Source organism: Epinephelus lanceolatus, chromosome 6 (assembly GCF_041903045.1).
Source record: "Epinephelus lanceolatus isolate andai-2023 chromosome 6, ASM4190304v1, whole genome shotgun sequence".
In the NCBI taxonomy this organism is placed as follows: Eukaryota; Metazoa; Chordata; class Actinopteri; order Perciformes; family Serranidae; genus Epinephelus; species Epinephelus lanceolatus.
In genome coordinates this window covers 34123707-34141126 of record NC_135739.1, presented here as the reverse complement: position 1 = coordinate 34141126, position 17420 = coordinate 34123707, and the positions used below count along the sequence as shown (strand labels likewise).

At 39.9% G+C, this 17420-nt stretch overlaps 1 non-coding gene across 1 annotated transcript in view; it reads left to right on the top strand.

Annotated features, from left to right (window-relative positions):
• LOC117253921 (uncharacterized) overlaps positions 1–17121 on the top strand; it is a 100787-nt gene extending 83666 nt beyond the window's left edge. The window contains exons 3-5 of the transcript XR_004501440.2: positions 172–244; positions 13819–13904; positions 16917–17121. This is a non-coding gene — a transcript (uncharacterized LOC117253921). The remainder of the gene's footprint in view (positions 1–171; positions 245–13818; positions 13905–16916) is intronic.
• Positions 17122–17420: the final 299 nt, after the last annotated feature.

Below are 17420 nucleotides of genomic sequence, written 5' to 3'. Positions count from 1 at the left end.
TCTGTTTGGCCATCACTACACAGGCTGCTGTGACCCTGATCTTTACCTAAACACTGCAAATAACATGAAGATTTCCCTAATGACAACCTGCAACACTCCGCTGTTCTACTCTGTACACTGTCACTGATCATCACTTTTAATTCTTTTTTTCAATTTGTTTTGCTTCTCCAGTGACCTAACAGGAGAGTGAAGACACGATCAAGAGACCGGGACAATGCGTGAACCGGATGGCAATTGGGAACTGGTAGGTTCAGGGGAACACACCCACGCATACACACACACAGACACACACACACACATACACATAGTGAGTCCCATAGAGAGACACAGCAATGCCCTGGAGGGTGCCAGTCATGCCCAGCTTCCGCTGCGCTCCAAATTGAGCGTGGCACAGAGTGTATGAAGTCAGCCGTCTGGAAGAGAGCCAAGCATTGTTCCTCTGAGCAGCTGGATGGTAATTACTAGAAAGAAAGAGTGAGGGAGAGACAGAGAGAGAGAGGGGGGGGGAGCCCTGCCACCTCACTACTGTTGCTTCTGCTTCCTCTCCTGGTTCACATATATATGTGTGTGTGTGTATGTATGTATGTATGTATGTATACATATATATATATACACACACACATATACATATGTATACACACACATATACATATGTATGTATACATATGTATATGTGTGTGTGTGTGTATATATATATATATATATATATATATATATATATATATATATATATATATATATATGCAAATGTTTCCACAGTTGTCATGGAAATACATTGAAGCCCAGTTCTCATCATGTGACCTATGCAAGTACTGTAAGTAGTGTGAACAAAATGACTGAGCTTTCTCCACGACAACTGAACAAACTCCACTGAAGAAGACTGTGATATGTCATTTATTGTAAAAGTACTGATTCCAAGGTCAAGACTTTTGTTTTTTACACTCAGACACAGGTTAAATTACAAACAAACCAAATGTGTGGGGAAAAAAAATGTATTTTGATTTTGCTTGTAATGAAAGAGCCCCTTTAATGCAATTTTAGCAGATAGGTCCATTAAACTAACGAAAGTGACTTCACCAACATTTGATTTAACCCTTGGAACAACCAGAAGGCCAATTGCTCAGTGACCTAAGGTGTACAATAGTTTCACATTTGACAAGCAGATAAGAGGGGTACTGAGATTTATAGACAGGAAATTAATGTTTGAAATCAATTGTGAAACTGACCACAAGCTAATGCCGAGATGCAAAAACAGGTGTGATGTGATCAAATCTGTTATAGGACAGTCTTATTTGGTCGACAACAAACACTCACAATGTCCCAAAAAATGACATATTTTGAACAAGCAAAACTATCTGGTGCTGATTCTTCTTTTGTCATTCACCGTTACAGACTAAAATGTGTTCTGTATTTTAAGAAGCTTTAAAATATATTTTACTTAACGAGGTTCATCCCACTCTACAGTACATTTACCATGAACATACCCACATTTAATCCTCAGCTTTTTCTCTTTATAAATAGTGTTTTCTGCAATTCTAGTGTTGTGTACATTTATCTGATTTAGAATATAAAGAGAGACAGACTTAAAGTGGGATATATGATGCTGGAGGGAGACAGACTTAGAGAGAGAGGAAGTGTGCAACCATCCAGGCCTGAGGAATGTGTCAACTTGCTGTCAACTATGTGCTGCTTTGTCATGAGACCGCAGAGCACTGGAAACACGTAAAGTTGCCTTTTTCACACCTTGGCCTCCTCCCACCCTCCTTCCTTCACCTCCCCTCTCCTACCCACTCTCACTCACACAGTGGCAGCAGTAGCCCGGCCAGTGCTAGTGCAGCTGTGACCAGAACAATAGCATTCCTCTTGTTTTAAACGCCTGGCACTTAGATTCCTAACAGTCAAATTCCTGGCGGGGAGAAGCTGGGGGTTGCCATAGGACGCCTTGTAAGGAGACGTACAGCTGTAAAGCGCTGTGTGATTTGTGTTTTTTATGAGAAGGATGGATAGGTTCATGGGGACGGGGGGGGGGGGCTCTGTTGTTCCACCTCACGTCCTCTTTTCCTCAGATGTGACATTTTCAACACTCCAATTTTAGCAGTTTAGGTCAAGAGGCGTCCTGCTGCTTTGTCAGGGCCGCGTGTGTCGATAGAGGCACCTGTTAAGTCAACATGTGTGTCTTGTAATGCGTTTTTGGCACATGTGGTGCTGAAAACTACACAGATGTGTTGAAAACGACACATTAGTTTTAAGAGTGTTAAATTAGGTGTTAGCAAAGGAAACAAACAATGTGGTGTATGTATGACAGGTGTATCCCACTTTGCATATTCTCCCTACCACCATAAGATGCAGAAAACATACCAACTTTCTAGACAGATGGAAACAAATGTAGAGTACATTAATTGGACGAAAGCGGCAAAAAAACTCCCCTCTCTCCCCATCTCTAATTTCATTTGTTTGTTTCTCACACATGCAAAACTAAGCCATCATCAATCCCTCATTTGTTCTTGTTTTGCTGATTTACACAGTGCTTGTGCTGCTACTGGCAATTGATCTTTTTCCACCAATGCTTTTATTTTGAAATCCTGTGAAAAGGTGATTTTTTTTTCACTGTTAGTCAGAGAATGAAAAGCCCAAATGCTGCTGCTTCTCACATCATGTGTGCCTCCTCTGGTGGCTTCACTTCACACAGCACTGAGCTGCCCAACTATCAGCCCATCTGAAATAACCCCAAAAATAATGATTCTCTCATTAACCACGCCTGTTTCACAATTTAAATATAAATGAATCTAATTTAGAAAACCTCGGCCACGATGAAGGAGACTCATTTAGAGCCAATCTAAAATTAATGAGGGCATCTGGAGAGAGAGAGGGAGTGGAGAGGGGCCCTGCGTGGCTTAACAGATACCGGAGTTAACAAGCTACTGTACTTTAAACGCTGGAAAATCCCCATTAATTTTAAAGTTAACGCACTACTGTACTCCGGATGGTGGCAAAAGAGCTTTAATGCCAGTTCAAACACATTACAGCGACATCTTCAGACTGACTCTTGGCCTCTCGCTGTCAAGCCTCCTTTATGTTGGAGTAAGCCCACATTTATCAGACTCTGCCTGGTCATACAGAATTATAATTTTTGGACATTTTTTAATACAATAGCACATGAATATGTTTTTGCATGTGTGCAGGATTCAATTCTGAGACCTCACTGCTGCCAGATTTACCGTCACAGTCAAAAACCTGTATAGAATTACTGACAGATGTAGCAATAGTAGAAGATGTAGGAGTTCCCTCTGATATTTTCTGTTTCAATAAAACTTCTAAGTAATAAGCAATGCATGCAGCATGCAAATAAATTGGTCTTTTCTTATTTACATATGGCAGAGTGAGTGACATGAACAAGTAAATCATGCACAAATTTCCATATTTACAGGTTGTCCATTGCTCCAATTTGTCACAAAAACTTTGAAATTTCTTAGAAAAAATGTATGTATCCCACCACATTGTTCACACTGCATGTTTGCATATAAATCTGCTGACTTGACTTGAATTTTTCTTCTCTTTAAACACCACATTTTCACCAACATGCAGCGTGCAGCGTCCTGTCCCTCAGCAGCCATTCGAGTAGCTGCAGCAAATGCCAGCCAGCTCCCACAGTGACTGTTTGGTTTTGCAGGTTTAATTCCCGATGGGTTCGGGTCCAGAGTGATTAGGCTGAGCCCTAAAGGCCAGCAGGCTTGTCAGGTGTCTCCACACATTAACGTTGTTCTGCTCACACCCCGAGCCGACAGCACAGTGAGGCGGAGGGGGAAAGAGAAACACTGATCTGGCGTGGTGGGAGGCACAGAGGGATGAGGAGAAATTGTATTGTTCATATAAAGTTTTTTTAATGAGTCCTTCAAATTCAGTGACTTATCAGTGGTCTTTCCAAAGTAAAGTGAATGTTGATAGTGTTGTATCTTTTTTCTTTTGTCTTAGAGGAAAGAATCCACTGGTGACTAATTTTGACAACAATTTTTTGTGCATTTTCATTGTGTCTTGCCTCCATAATTCAAAGTACAATAGGACATTAAAGTTAGGATGCCCTGTAACAAAATGATGGAGTGTAAAAAGTTGTTCAAGAGTTAAAAAACACAATCTAGAATGGCCAAAAATGGTATATTCCTCTAAATAAACACAAGTCTAGGATTCAAACCTTTTTCTCAGAAAGGAAACTTGATTTTTAGTGTTGTACATTTAAAAAATCTGTGGAGGCATTACTGGTGTGAATTGCTATTAACAATTAAAACGACCCCACCCTGCAAAAATTAAAAGAAATAGGCTTTTAGATAACAATGCAAGAAAAAGAAAAACATTTAAGAGCTAACTGTCAGGGGCTCATGGATGGAAGTTTAATTATGTGCATTTAAAAGGGCTTTTTTTTTCTTTCTGATGACTGTTAGTTCCTGATCTTTTCTGCCAGTAGAAGCAACGCACTGATGGATGCTACCTCGACATTTTCTTTAGCCTTTAACCCTAAAACCAGCTGAGTGACAACACAGCTGACTTTTCCCTGCTGGATTCAAATAAACTTGCATTGTGTCTGTGCACAAACAACTTCCTGCATGCAGACGTGCAGCTTGTTAACGGGGGCGGGCAACCAAAAAAAAAAAAAAAAACTCTTCCTGCTTCTGACCTCCAACCCCATCCTACCCCACCCACACCCACCGCTTACACAGCATGGTGCAGCTATAGGGGGGAAGGAGGTGGTGGAGAGATGGCGTTAGGCTTTAGTGTGTGTGTGTGTGTGTGTAGGCAGAGGAGGTGAGTAGGTTTTCAAGTAGGGGGGAAACTTATGTCCTGGTCTGAGGGAGTTGAGGGATAAAGTGGAGGAGGTGAAGGGAGGAGGGGAGATGAGGAGACCTGCTGAGAGGGCAGCCTATATACACTCCTCCTTCCTGCTATACCTCTCCCTCCATCCCTCGCCTCCTTTCACCCTCCTCCCCCTCTGTCTCCATCCGTGGGGGTAAAGTACATTACATGCTTGCTAATCAAACCTCCATTACAAGTTTGGGGGGGAATGAAGCAAGAGTCTCTTTTACTCTTTTTGCTCACTTCAGTGTGTCTCCTGCACCTTACTCCTGCTCCACCACCTTCATCGTAACTCCATTGAAAAGTGTGTAACATGAGGAAGTGTTTACCAGTGACTTGACTTGTAATGCCAGACTCGTTTAAAAAACAAAGTACCATTAATATCCTGAATAATTATAAAAATACCAAAGTCAGATTCCGATGATGATTCCACACTTTGATCTTTGAAAAAAAACATGATTTGAATATTGTGGATTTACAGCTCAGTTATAGCAGAGGCTTTTACAATGGCCCCTACGACATCACTTTACAGTAACAGGTCTGAAAGTAACAAGACAGGTTGACAGGTTCATGGAAATTGTGGCAGCACTAAAATATGCAAGATCGGCCCTCAAAATCATAAATTCCAAGCAGGAATCTCTTTTCTCTGTTTGATGTGTCTTCTCCAGGGTTGTTTGATATGCATCATGTGCTTTTATGACAAACATTGAATGCTATTTTTGAATGTTTAGAACCCAACATGGCTAAAAAGCAATCAAGGCCCCGGTGGCGGCCTGACACCAAAGTGTTGGCCTTCCTCATAGTGTGGTTAAAAAATAAATAATTAGTCTGAATGCTGGCACTGTAGAGAAGGCAACAAGGTCATTAAAAAAAACTGTTCCCTTGGGCACCAAAAGAGAAATATACCTGTACATTATGTTCTTGTTTTTCAGGGGACTAAATTTTTATATGAAATCTTAATAGACATGGCAACAACAAAACAGTGGCAGCGTGCATGTTCCATTTGTGGAGGTGTGTGGGTTGCTTGGATACAGAATAAGTTAATGACAACCTGCAAATTAGGACATGAAATATCTTGTGTGCAAGAGGCAAAATATTTTAGCTTAAGGGTGTTGAAAGAGGAAAACCTATGAGGTTTTCAAAAGGGGGAGAGTTTATCCTCTGGGGAGCATGAATGTGATCAATAAGCTGTTTTTGGAATTTAGCTGAAGGTTTGGTAATGTATCCTCTTTCAAAGGTTCATGTGATATCCTTCGAAAATGCACACACAACACTTCATATAATATTTTACAAATTATCACCCCATGAATGACATTACATCCTTACCATAAAGTTAGGATGATAAACTTAAAGTAATGGAGGTCAGGTTCAGGCAAATTAAGTTAGGTTTAGGAAAAGAAGCATGGATGGGTGTCTTTAGGTTTAGGAAAGTAAAGTTATTGAGGATTGTGTGGACGTACCTTAAAATGACTCACACAGTTCCAAATGACAGTCTCCCAGGGAATGTCCCAGATCAAAGTCCTGTGTTTTGTGACCTGTCCACCTCCCCAGCCTGCCTCCTAACTAGGCCACATGGGACTGTTTCCTTCTTCACTCCAGTCAGGACGTCAGTCAGGGATCGCAGCCTTCCAAAATATGTAGGTTATGCAAGAATTACTGGCTCATCATTTAGTGGGATATGTAAAAACTATGGTGCATTACTTTTCGTAGGAAAATGTAGGAGCAGTGCACGAGAACAGCCTGAGTTCAGCATGGTCCCCAAAATCATTAGGACTAACTAGCTGTCGCCAGTGGCAGCAAAATCACATATCAGCTGAATCAATATAAGCATTCTACCTTTGTCTAGTCTCACTTACAAGCCAGTATAAGCTAAACTAATAGAAGCTCTCATAGAAGACTGGGCTGATTTGAATAAGCTGCAAAAGCCCCTTCAGAGCTCTGTGGTCTGCTAACCATACAGAGGATCAGAGGATGAGGTACACAATACCATAGTGACACATACTGGATCTACTGTACACAATATCTGGACTTACATATTGAAACCGATACACATACAAATACAAAAGACATAGCAGAGACAGTCTTAGAGGGGTAATTAGCCGTGAACTGAACCAAAGCTCATTTACCATCTCTAAGAGCTGTCCGGACATTAATATGCAGCCTTTGAAATATAATTCTGTTCTGTTTCTGTTCTGTAAACATGTAAGAGCAGCAAGTCCACCGTGTTATGTATTACTAGGCATAAGCTGCATGTTGGTCATGCTGTATACCTTACTCTGCAAAATATAAAGCAGTTGTTAATTAAGAAAAACTATAAACTATAAACTCAATGTCTGATTGAAGTGTAGATGTACTGCGAATATATTCATTTTGACCCATCCAGCTCACTGAAGGCAGTAAAAGGAAAACTGTATTATTTAATAAATGGAAAAGGAAAAATAAGAGGTTTAACTGTTATTTGATACTAATAATAATAATTTAGTATCCTCTGCTCTTCCTCTTCTGTTGGTAATTGGTTTTAGTGAACACCTGTATGAATGCAGATTGTTCAGGGGATTATGGTCAGGGAAGCCTTGAGTCACCGCTAATTATCATCTATTTTTACCCACACACAAAGTTCCCGTATTGCCCTCCCTGCACCGAACTCAAGAGGTTTAATAGATGTTTTCAGGTCATAGCAGTTTTGTCACCTTTGTCCAATGGAAATCCTTCACAGCAGTAGGTAGGTAGTTATTGTTGCTTTGTCTTAACTCCATTTTGGCTTTCCATTTTAAGCATTTGGTTTAAACTTGTTTTTGTTTTGTAGAACTTGAATTTTGTTCCAGTCATTGCTGCAGTTTTTTGGTAATCACACTGTTCTGTCTTGTTGGTAAAGCTAAGCAAGGGTGCTGGAACAACTGACCAGTTGTCAAAACTCAGACTTAAAACAAGCAGCGCAAATTAAACCTTTTTCTGCCACTTTGAACTTTTGAAGAGGAACAAACTTTTGTTCCTACTTCCTCTGGTTGTAACACAGGTAATATTTGTAAGTTCCTCAAAAGGCTCTTGGTCCCCCAGGGAAGTCCCTGCAGTGCTGTTGCCCTACTAGTTTACATTTGCTTTTGGGCCTTGGAGAGGGTATGCAGTTGTCCCTCAGGGTGTCTTCTCAAGGCCCTGAAAAGTCATTCAGACCTTTCATGGTCAATAAAGTATGCTCCAGGTAGGAGGGCTTCACTACATCTGGTATTTGTTGTTGATTCTGTTGTATCTCTGCATTTTGCAGATGATGTAGTTCTGTTGGGGTCATCCGTGTGAACCAGTTGGGAAGAGATTCTTAGGCCACAATCTCTGCTGGAAGCATGATGTGTTATTCCCCCTTCAGGATGGGGAGCACGTTGCTAACAAGTGAATGAGTTCAAGAATCTCTGGGTCTTTGGTAACGACTGAGGGAAAGATGGAGATCAACAGGTGGATTAGTGCAATATATGCAGTTACACAGGAGTTGCACTGGATTGTTAAGTTGAGGAGTGAGCTGAGCCTGGTGGAGAAGCTCTTGATTTACTGTTTCATCCGTGCTACAGTGCTAATGAATTTGGGGAAGTGACCAAAACTGTGAGTTCACAGATTCAAGCAGCTGAAATAAGTGTGATTCGCAGAGCATGTGGGGCTGAACTTGGGCATTTGTTGACCTCTGAAGCACCACCTGGACAGATGATGGTTAGATGCCTTGATCAAAGGAACTTCAGCAGTAAATCTTACCGCAAGAAAGTGATGCTGTTCCTCCACTTGCACTGTCCTAATGACCTAACTGGACTAGTAATTTGACAGGGAATTCCTAGTCAATAGAACTGCCTGTGACTTGACATGATCTGCTATAATGTCATACATCACAGTAGACACAAAGCCTGATTCTCTCACTCTCGGTAGAAATGGTAATAAACATAAGCCCTTTTTACACGGACACTATAGGGCCTTGACAAAGTTCCTCCATTTAGTTGTCTTTGTATTTTTACACTGAACCAGACAACAGTGTCATCATGCCGCCCCAGTGTGTGATTTTAGACAGCTTGCCGGCACCCCAGAAGCCAAAGAGGCATGATGGGCATGATGTTCAACACAACAGCATCAGCCTCAAGTGTGACATGTAACATATGCGTCGAGCAGCACATTCTAAAAAATAATGAGGCAATAATTATCATTTACCATCAACATTATATGGCGGCTGATCTTGTCCTCTGCTTGGAGGGTAACGAGCTCCCGGCCCTCATTGTTTTCCAAATTTCTGGACATTTTTGGCCACTGATCTTCATGCGTTAGCTGCTAACTGCTATCAGCTGCTTTTTAAATCTCCTGACGGTGGGTCACACAAGTAACATGTTGTCAAAACATCACACCTGTGCTGCTCATAGTACCACCTCCACTGCTGACTTAAAGGCGAGAGAACTCTGTCACCCCATTCTGCGATTCTACCTTATATAAAGAACGGTGAGGTGGAATAACAGAGCAAAATTTCGACCTTGAACAGGCAGTGTAAAATAGGCTATAGCAACAACCTCATTATGTGCTGTATGACAAATATGGGTCATGACCAACCTGTGTGATAACTCATTTGAAGGAAGTAATGAGGGAGGCGAGACTGACAGGGAGAGAGAAGTTCTCGGTCCCACACTGAAATTTGAGATAGGAGTGTAGCTGTTGACTGAAGAGAGAGAGGGGTTGTGTGTGTATGTGTGTGTGTTTAGATGAGCGATGAACAGACAACGCTTGTCCTCAAGTCAAAGAGCTCCAGTGGCTAAAACCCCATCGGGCACTAAGACACACACACACACACACACACATTCACACACACACACACGGACAGGTGATACATCATGGATGTGAGAAGGAGGAGGGAAACTGGGGAGAGAGAGAGTGAAAAGAAGGGATGGACAGATGAGAAGGAGGTGAAGTGGAGGAGGAGGGGAACAGGAGGGTGAGGGGGCACCCAGCTGGTGACAGAGGGGCGCAATAGAGAGCAACGGCCAGTTCATGTAGTCCAGCTTATTCACATATTTAAGTAACAATGAAACTGACAAAATTCACTTTCATTGAGATAATCCTTCACTTTTCTCACACTTTCCATTATTGTACAATAAGCTCTAGTTACTGTACAATCACCTGCCAAACAAACAGTGTGTCATGTACCGCGATCTTGTTCCCTTTGACTTTGTGTTGATACTGAGCCTGGTATACTGTATATCAAGAGGAGGGAAACATTTTTATCTCCACTTTATTGTCCCCAATCATAAACTTTTCTTGCAGCCAGGTGAAACACAGAACACACACAGACTTGAAAAAGCATATGAATTAAAACCCATCACACAAGCTCACCTAAAATAACTCACTTCATTGCCAGCATAATATCATCATCCGCAAATTACATGGAAAACTACTCATCATCAGTTGACTCATCCAAAGCATGTAAAAACTTGATAGCAAGAGTTTCTCAACCTGCTAGACTCAGTCTTTAGTAATCTCTGTCCTGAGGGGAGAAGCTCACATTTTGCCATCATCACTTATTTAGCTCTATACTTATTTATTCTATACTCACAGATTATTTTATTTGTGTGCCGCAATTAAAATGTCAAATACTATTCATACTGTCATTGATATAACCTGTCAATTTACATTTTTTATGAAATGTCATATCAAAGAGTCTACACTAATTACTGAACATAAAAAGTTGAGTTTGAAGGTTCATCATTTTTGACCATGGAAAAAAATAGTTGATTTCAGAAACTGGCAATGTTCCTGAGCTTTCAGCAACATTCAGTGGCCTTCATCAGCAGATAGTCTGCTTAGTTGTCATGGTGTTTACAGACTGTAATATAGATTGTAATAGATACAGAAAATGTAGTGGCTATGTGGTTTGTATTCAAGGTTTGTCACAAGTGTAGGCTAAAATGTTTTGCTTTGGTTTTTTTTTACATTCTACACAGTATAGTACAGTATATAAAGTACAGACAGTTTATAATTATTCTGCATCTGTTGTGATATTTCAAGTGACGTAATTAACTGCTCATATTTAACCAGTTAATGTCAACAAGAAGCAACTTTTGCTTTTGAGAATGTTAATACCAGAAATCCTGTGAGCCAATTATCTTCTCACTGTGTGATGACGTAGGTTATTTAGAATACTTTTCGACTATCAATTCACGTGTGAAACTTTTAGTATGTCAAGCCAGCGACCATTCTGATACTAAATAATACTAATAATAAATATATCGGATTAGGACAAGTTTGTAACAGAAGACAGATGCTTGACTTAGGCTACACAGGTGTAGCTTTATAAAAAACCATGGCCAGTGTAGCTTTAAGTCTTGGGGTGGCGAGATGATACAGGGGGAGGAAGGGAGTGATGGACAGCTAGAGGGAGGGAAAGAGAGAAGGGGGAATGGAGGGATGGAGGGAGGTGTATAGTGCAGCAGAAACTTCCCATGCTGGCCTCCCAGTGTGGCTACGTAATGAGGGCAAGGGACACAGACACACACACACACACACTCATAGACACACACTCGGGGCTGAGCATGGCCCCACGGCTGATTAGCGGCACACAAAGGCCCCAAACAGAAGTAGCAGAGGACACACAATGGGAGCAGGGCCTCAAGGCGTGGTTTACTTCTGCCCTGAGGGAGGGGGCGAGAGAGGTAGAGAGACAGCGAGAAACAGGGAGAGGGAGAGAGAGGGTCCCACTGAGCTGGACGGGCAACCCGAAAGGGAAGGAGGGTAGGAGGGGAGAGGAGAGGGTTCGGTGGGGTTAGAAAAGTGACAGAAGCAGAGAGGGGTTTTGTTTTAGTCCTGATAAAGACATGCTGGGTTTCTACTGAGTTCTATTTGCAGCGACTGCAGCATCAGGAAACTCAGCGTCACGGCTGCTTGTTCACTGTCCCATCCAGGCTCCCATCCACCTGTTCGGAAGTACATGAAAAAATGTGTATAGGCCTATTAAAAACTTTGCATCCATAGCTAAGTTAGAGCTGAGTAAAAAAAAAAAAAAACAGAGGCAAGATGCAGTTAAGGGAGATAGATGCAGTTTATTCAGAGAAACAACCTCTTATTGTGTGAAAAACTTCAGCATATTGCCCCCAGACATTATTACATTACTTCACCGCAAAACCACATTAAAAGAAAAAATTACAGAAGCAGCAGACATGAATGTCACATGGTGTGAAGACGAAATTAAATGAATAAAAATAACAGGAAACGCCAAGAGGTAGCAATACAACGCCACAATTTACTGGGGTTACTGGTGCTTCTTTTAATTACATAATCTTGTCTTGCACACTTATTTCCTTAAAATTGGCAGAACATTTCACTGAAAACAGACCCTGTGATTCATAATGTCTCACTGTATTCATTAAAATACTCACCCGGTGTACTTGGAGTCATAGAGTAGGGCAGACTGCGACAGTAGGAATAATTTTTATTCCACAGTCACTCTTCTTCTTTTTTTTTTTTTTAAACTTTATTTTTATATATTTATAAATGATGTACAGTACAGGAAAAAAAGACAAAGAACAGAGTAGAACAGAAAAGTGCACAGACAGTCATAAAAAAGAAATCAAAAACAGCAGGTCAGGTCAGTGAGTCACTCTTGTATCATTGGTAAAGGGAAAGGGGCCGAGTCCAGGAGTTGTTTCACTCCAGTCCATCTCTGCACCTTCAATGTGATTGTCCATTGAATCAATTTGTGTCCTTTTCAAGATATGGATCCACTTATGACCATACAATGAGCATTTCCACCAAGAGTCCCAAGCATGGGTCCAGGGTCATTCGTTGTTATTTATGGCATTCATTAGAGGAAGTTGTTTTACTTGTAAATCTACATTACAAGACGCCAATCCTTGCGCTTAGATACCCAAGTACTTACATGTGTACACATACATATATATTCATACCCATTCACAGAGATGCAGAAAGCTTACATAACTGCTTATCTTTGTAGACACCTTCATCTGTACATTCTCCACAGTCACTCTTCTATGATATATGGTACATAGAATAAGTAGAAAGCTTTGCGAGACATTGACATTAACCTTTTCTAAAACCAGTTATTTCTTCCACTAAGTGTGTATCAAATTATTTAAACAGACATTTAGCAATAATCTTCACATAAATAAGTAAACTGATATAATATTAGAACAACTTCTGAACACAAACAAGGGGTGTATTCTTAACTTTTTTATTGTATTTTTTTTTTTTTTTTTTTTAAGGAGCATGATAGCTACCCGGGGCATTGGTGGACTGTAATTAAGTACATTTAATCAAGTACTGTACTTAAGTACAGTTTTCAGGGACCTGTAATATGCTAATATTTCCATTTTATTCAGCTACACACTCCACTACAGTTATTTGACAACATCAGCTACTTTGCAGATTTTGATTATAAATACAAAAATACAAATCAACTTGTAAATTATGATGTATTATTATTATTATGGATTAAGTAACTCAACAGTATATAAAGTGTTTACAGTAAACTACACAATCAGCAGCTGCAACATTAAAGTAATGTACACATTAATGCATCACAATCTAATGATAATATTATTCTGAAAGGGGCCATTTCTGCATGACCAGTACCATTACTTTTGGTACTTAATGTATATACTTTATGTACTTTTACTTCAATAAGATTTTGAATGCAAGAGTCTGAGTATTTATACAGATCAGTCCTCGAACATTGCTGGGGTAGTGTCACAGTTGTGCCAACACACTAAGCTCACTATATGTAAAACTATTCGATAAACGCATATCCAAGCAGGAAGGCAAAGATACGATGAACACAGGAGGGACTGCAGCCCAACACCGGTCATTTTTCAAGCGATGAGTTATTGCTACCACAGTACATGTTCAGAGCTTTAGAGGCTCTTTGCATAGATTACTATCTACATATTTCGACAGAGAACGAATATTATATGGCTGCAACTAATGAACACGGCCTTCCTTTCACAGAGGAGCAGCGGCTGCTGTAATCTTCAGTGTTCAATTAGCTACACTGACCGGGACGCAACCTACACTTCATTAACAGCGAGTGGAAGGTATGGAATTAACCTCTCTCTCTTTCTCTGCTTCTTTCCTTCTCTCTGTCTCTCCCTATCTGACAGAACAAATATCTTAGCAGCAAAAAAACATGAAACTATTTTATATTAGTTTCTCTGTTTCAGTTAAAACAGTAGGTTTTTATTATTTATCCTATTTTACATTTGAAATAGAAGCTTGTGGAATATTTAGAAAGAGCAACAGAGGGAAAGCCAAAGAGGAGGGATGGGGGGTATAAATCCACAAAGACAATTTAGCTTTTCCAGTCTCTTTTCCTGTTTTTCCAATTACTTAATGCTATTTAAATACACCAGAGCTGACACACACACACACACACACACACACACACACACACACACACACACACACTGTCTTTCTCACACACACACATTAACGGTCCTCAGCAATGGAGAGGCTCCTGAAATAAGTCACGCAATAATTGTATTTGATAAATCATAAAGGGAGCCCATCAGAGGAAAGCTAGCTGTAATAAAATGATAAAACAGACAATTATGAAAAAAAAAATCCCTGGCCTTTAATTTCCTAAACACACTCTGGAGAGAGGCCGTTTAAAGCCGGAGCGATTTGACGAGATGCTCAACATGTTATTTCCCTCCTCTTTGACACTCTGAATCACACCACAGGCCTCGCAAATGGTTGTAGCATTAGCCGAACACCACAGATCCCCACTCAGTGCTGCTTATCTCCTCATTTAGTTATGTGATTTTTGTCCAGCAGTGAACTCTTCCTTTGGAGCAATAACACACTGTGTTTCTGGTAGACAGAATGAAGGGTAGACAAATTAATTAAAACATTTAATGGAAAAAACACTCTGCTGCAACATGAGCTGTATGTGCTTTGGGTCCATGTTGATTACTGTTTAACTAATGACTTTGGTTTCTTTGCACCAGCAGGCTGTTCCCACGGACATATTCAATGATTTTGACCAATGCTCTGCAACTTTGGATGCAAATAATTTGGCCTCTTTGGATCTCTTTGAGTCAAGTTGCTTTGAAACCTAAAGTGGGATTATGTTCATATGACCTGCCTTTGTGATACTTGTGTCAAACTATGTTCTTTCTTGCTAAAAGTTAGATAAGATTGATACTCCACTTTCTTGTCTGTATGGCAGATATGTAGATAGCAGCTGGTTAGCTTAGGTTAGCTTAGCATAAAGACTGGGAATATGGGGAAACAGTTTGTCTGGCTTTATCCAAAGGTTACAAAAGCTGCCTACAACATATATCTTGTTTGATTGCACCAAGGGCATAGGCTTCATTTTAACATCATGGGAGACACAGTTTTAGGAGAAATTTTCAGAAATTTTAAGCATTGTACATTTAATTTCCTGCATTCTGGTGATTTTTTTATGCACCAATTTATGATGGGAAGGTCTTCATTTATGTAAAGGAAAACACAAATTTCAGGTAACAGGTGACAATTCAAAATATATAAACATAATGTAATACAATACAGTAAAGCTCTCAGTAAAGCATTCTGAATTGCTTTAAAATATTTATACTAGTGTAGATCAACTTTTTTTAATTTAACGCTATCCCCGAGTCAGCACACCTATAGAACTGATTTAGATTTTTCTTTTGTTTGTTTCTGAAAGTAACCCTTTTAAATGTGCATGTGGCACCCATTCACATCCATGACACATTAATTAATTAAATTAATCTGTAAACCCCTGAACTTGATTTGCTCACATGATTTTGATGCTTATGTTGAAAACTTTTTGTGCATTCAAAATATTTCCCACATATCTGTGTTCTCTTAGAATTTTGTGTTCTCTCTTAGAATCGTAGTTTAATGAGAATAAAGTCATAATATTTCAAAAAAAAAAAATCAACCTGCCCTGTAGTCTGCTGTGCACCTCCAATAAAGTGCAGCTCACAGCCTCATTTGCAAGTGGGGCATTTATATTATTTTGACTGCCTCCTGTAAAATTACCCTCATCTACTTGTAATTTGATTTGGCTCATATGGTCCCTAGTGTGCTTATAAAGTTTATCTCCACTCAAAAGAACAGAAATTGGTTTTGGGAAGATCAATAATACATTCATTACTATATAATATATAAATAACAAAAAATTATGAGTTACACTTAGGGTACTTGTATATTAATAAGGCTGATGTCACACCCTTTAAAATAAAGTTAATGACTATAGAGATTTTTTTTTTAGCAGTTATCAATACTATATATAATACTATATATTTTTTTTGCTATATAGCCTGTTGGCAGTCAAGTCCAGCATCATGTGATACAAACCTTACTTAGAAAGCTCGCAGCACCAAACCTGCTATTGTCACAAGATCACATTAGCTCTTTGAGGCACAGATGTTTCTTCACGGTTGTATAAAAATCACATTCCTCACTGACTCTTCTGGCTGAGACAGCCATGACGGTGTGAGATCTGCACCACAAAGAGTTAAAAAAAAAAAAAAATCAGATCTCTTGGTTCCTGGTGTAAATGCAGGCTGACCCTCTGTGTGTGTGCGTGTGTAGTGAAGGTGCTGCTGTGTAAAATAACATGGAAAAGGTGATTTTCCACTATAGTGAGGCTTCCACACTGTGTTTCCCCCAGGCAGCAGCAGAGACATGATTGAATTTTGTATGTGTGTGTGTGTGTGTGTGTGTGTGAGAGAGAGAGAGAGAGAGAGGGAGAGGGAGAGAGAGAGAGTTGAGTTGAGTTGAGTTGACACACACCTCATCCTTTTGCTGTATGTACATCATTTTATAATGTTTTTAGTCACTGGTTAAATGAAGAATTCACTATGTTCTCATGACGTAAACAAAACACATTTGATATTTTCCACAAATGTATGTTTTTTTCACAGTTTGCTTTTTTAAAGAAACACCACCCTGTTATTCCTCAAAGTAGACATCCTGGAGGTTTTCATATTACAACAGTGTGATTGCACTAGAGGTATTAAATCCACACACACCTGAGTCGTGTGTCTTTTTCTCAACAGCACACACACTAAGGCTGCGTCTCTGTCTCCCTGTAGGTGGAACATCAAGCCAGTAGGAGTACAAGAGATGGAGAGTAAATGAGAGCTTGCTGTCAGTGGTGTGAGCAGTTTCCAGGTGAAGCAAACTGAATTAAATTGAATCAAGCTGAACTGATCTGAACCGGAATGACCTGACCTGAACTGAAACGAATTCTTCAGCCGGACAGGACACACGGCTCTCTGAGGATTTGGGAAAAAAAATGTTCAGGCAGAGAAAAAACTTGAAAGACTACACATGAAAACCTTCTTTGCCTGTTGTTTTGGGGGATTTTCCGTGCTATATTTCCTGTGTTTTCACTTTTACATTATGTTGTATGACATGGATTAAACTTGTATGGATTTTGACACTGTGCAATGTCAGCTTTCGTGTGTTTTGTCTTCATTTTATCATAAACACAATGAAAAATTTACATTAGAAACCTGCAGTGTCACTGTACATTTTTGGCGAAGGATTGGTAATAACAACGGGTATGTCCCTTTAACACCTGAAGGAATCATCCT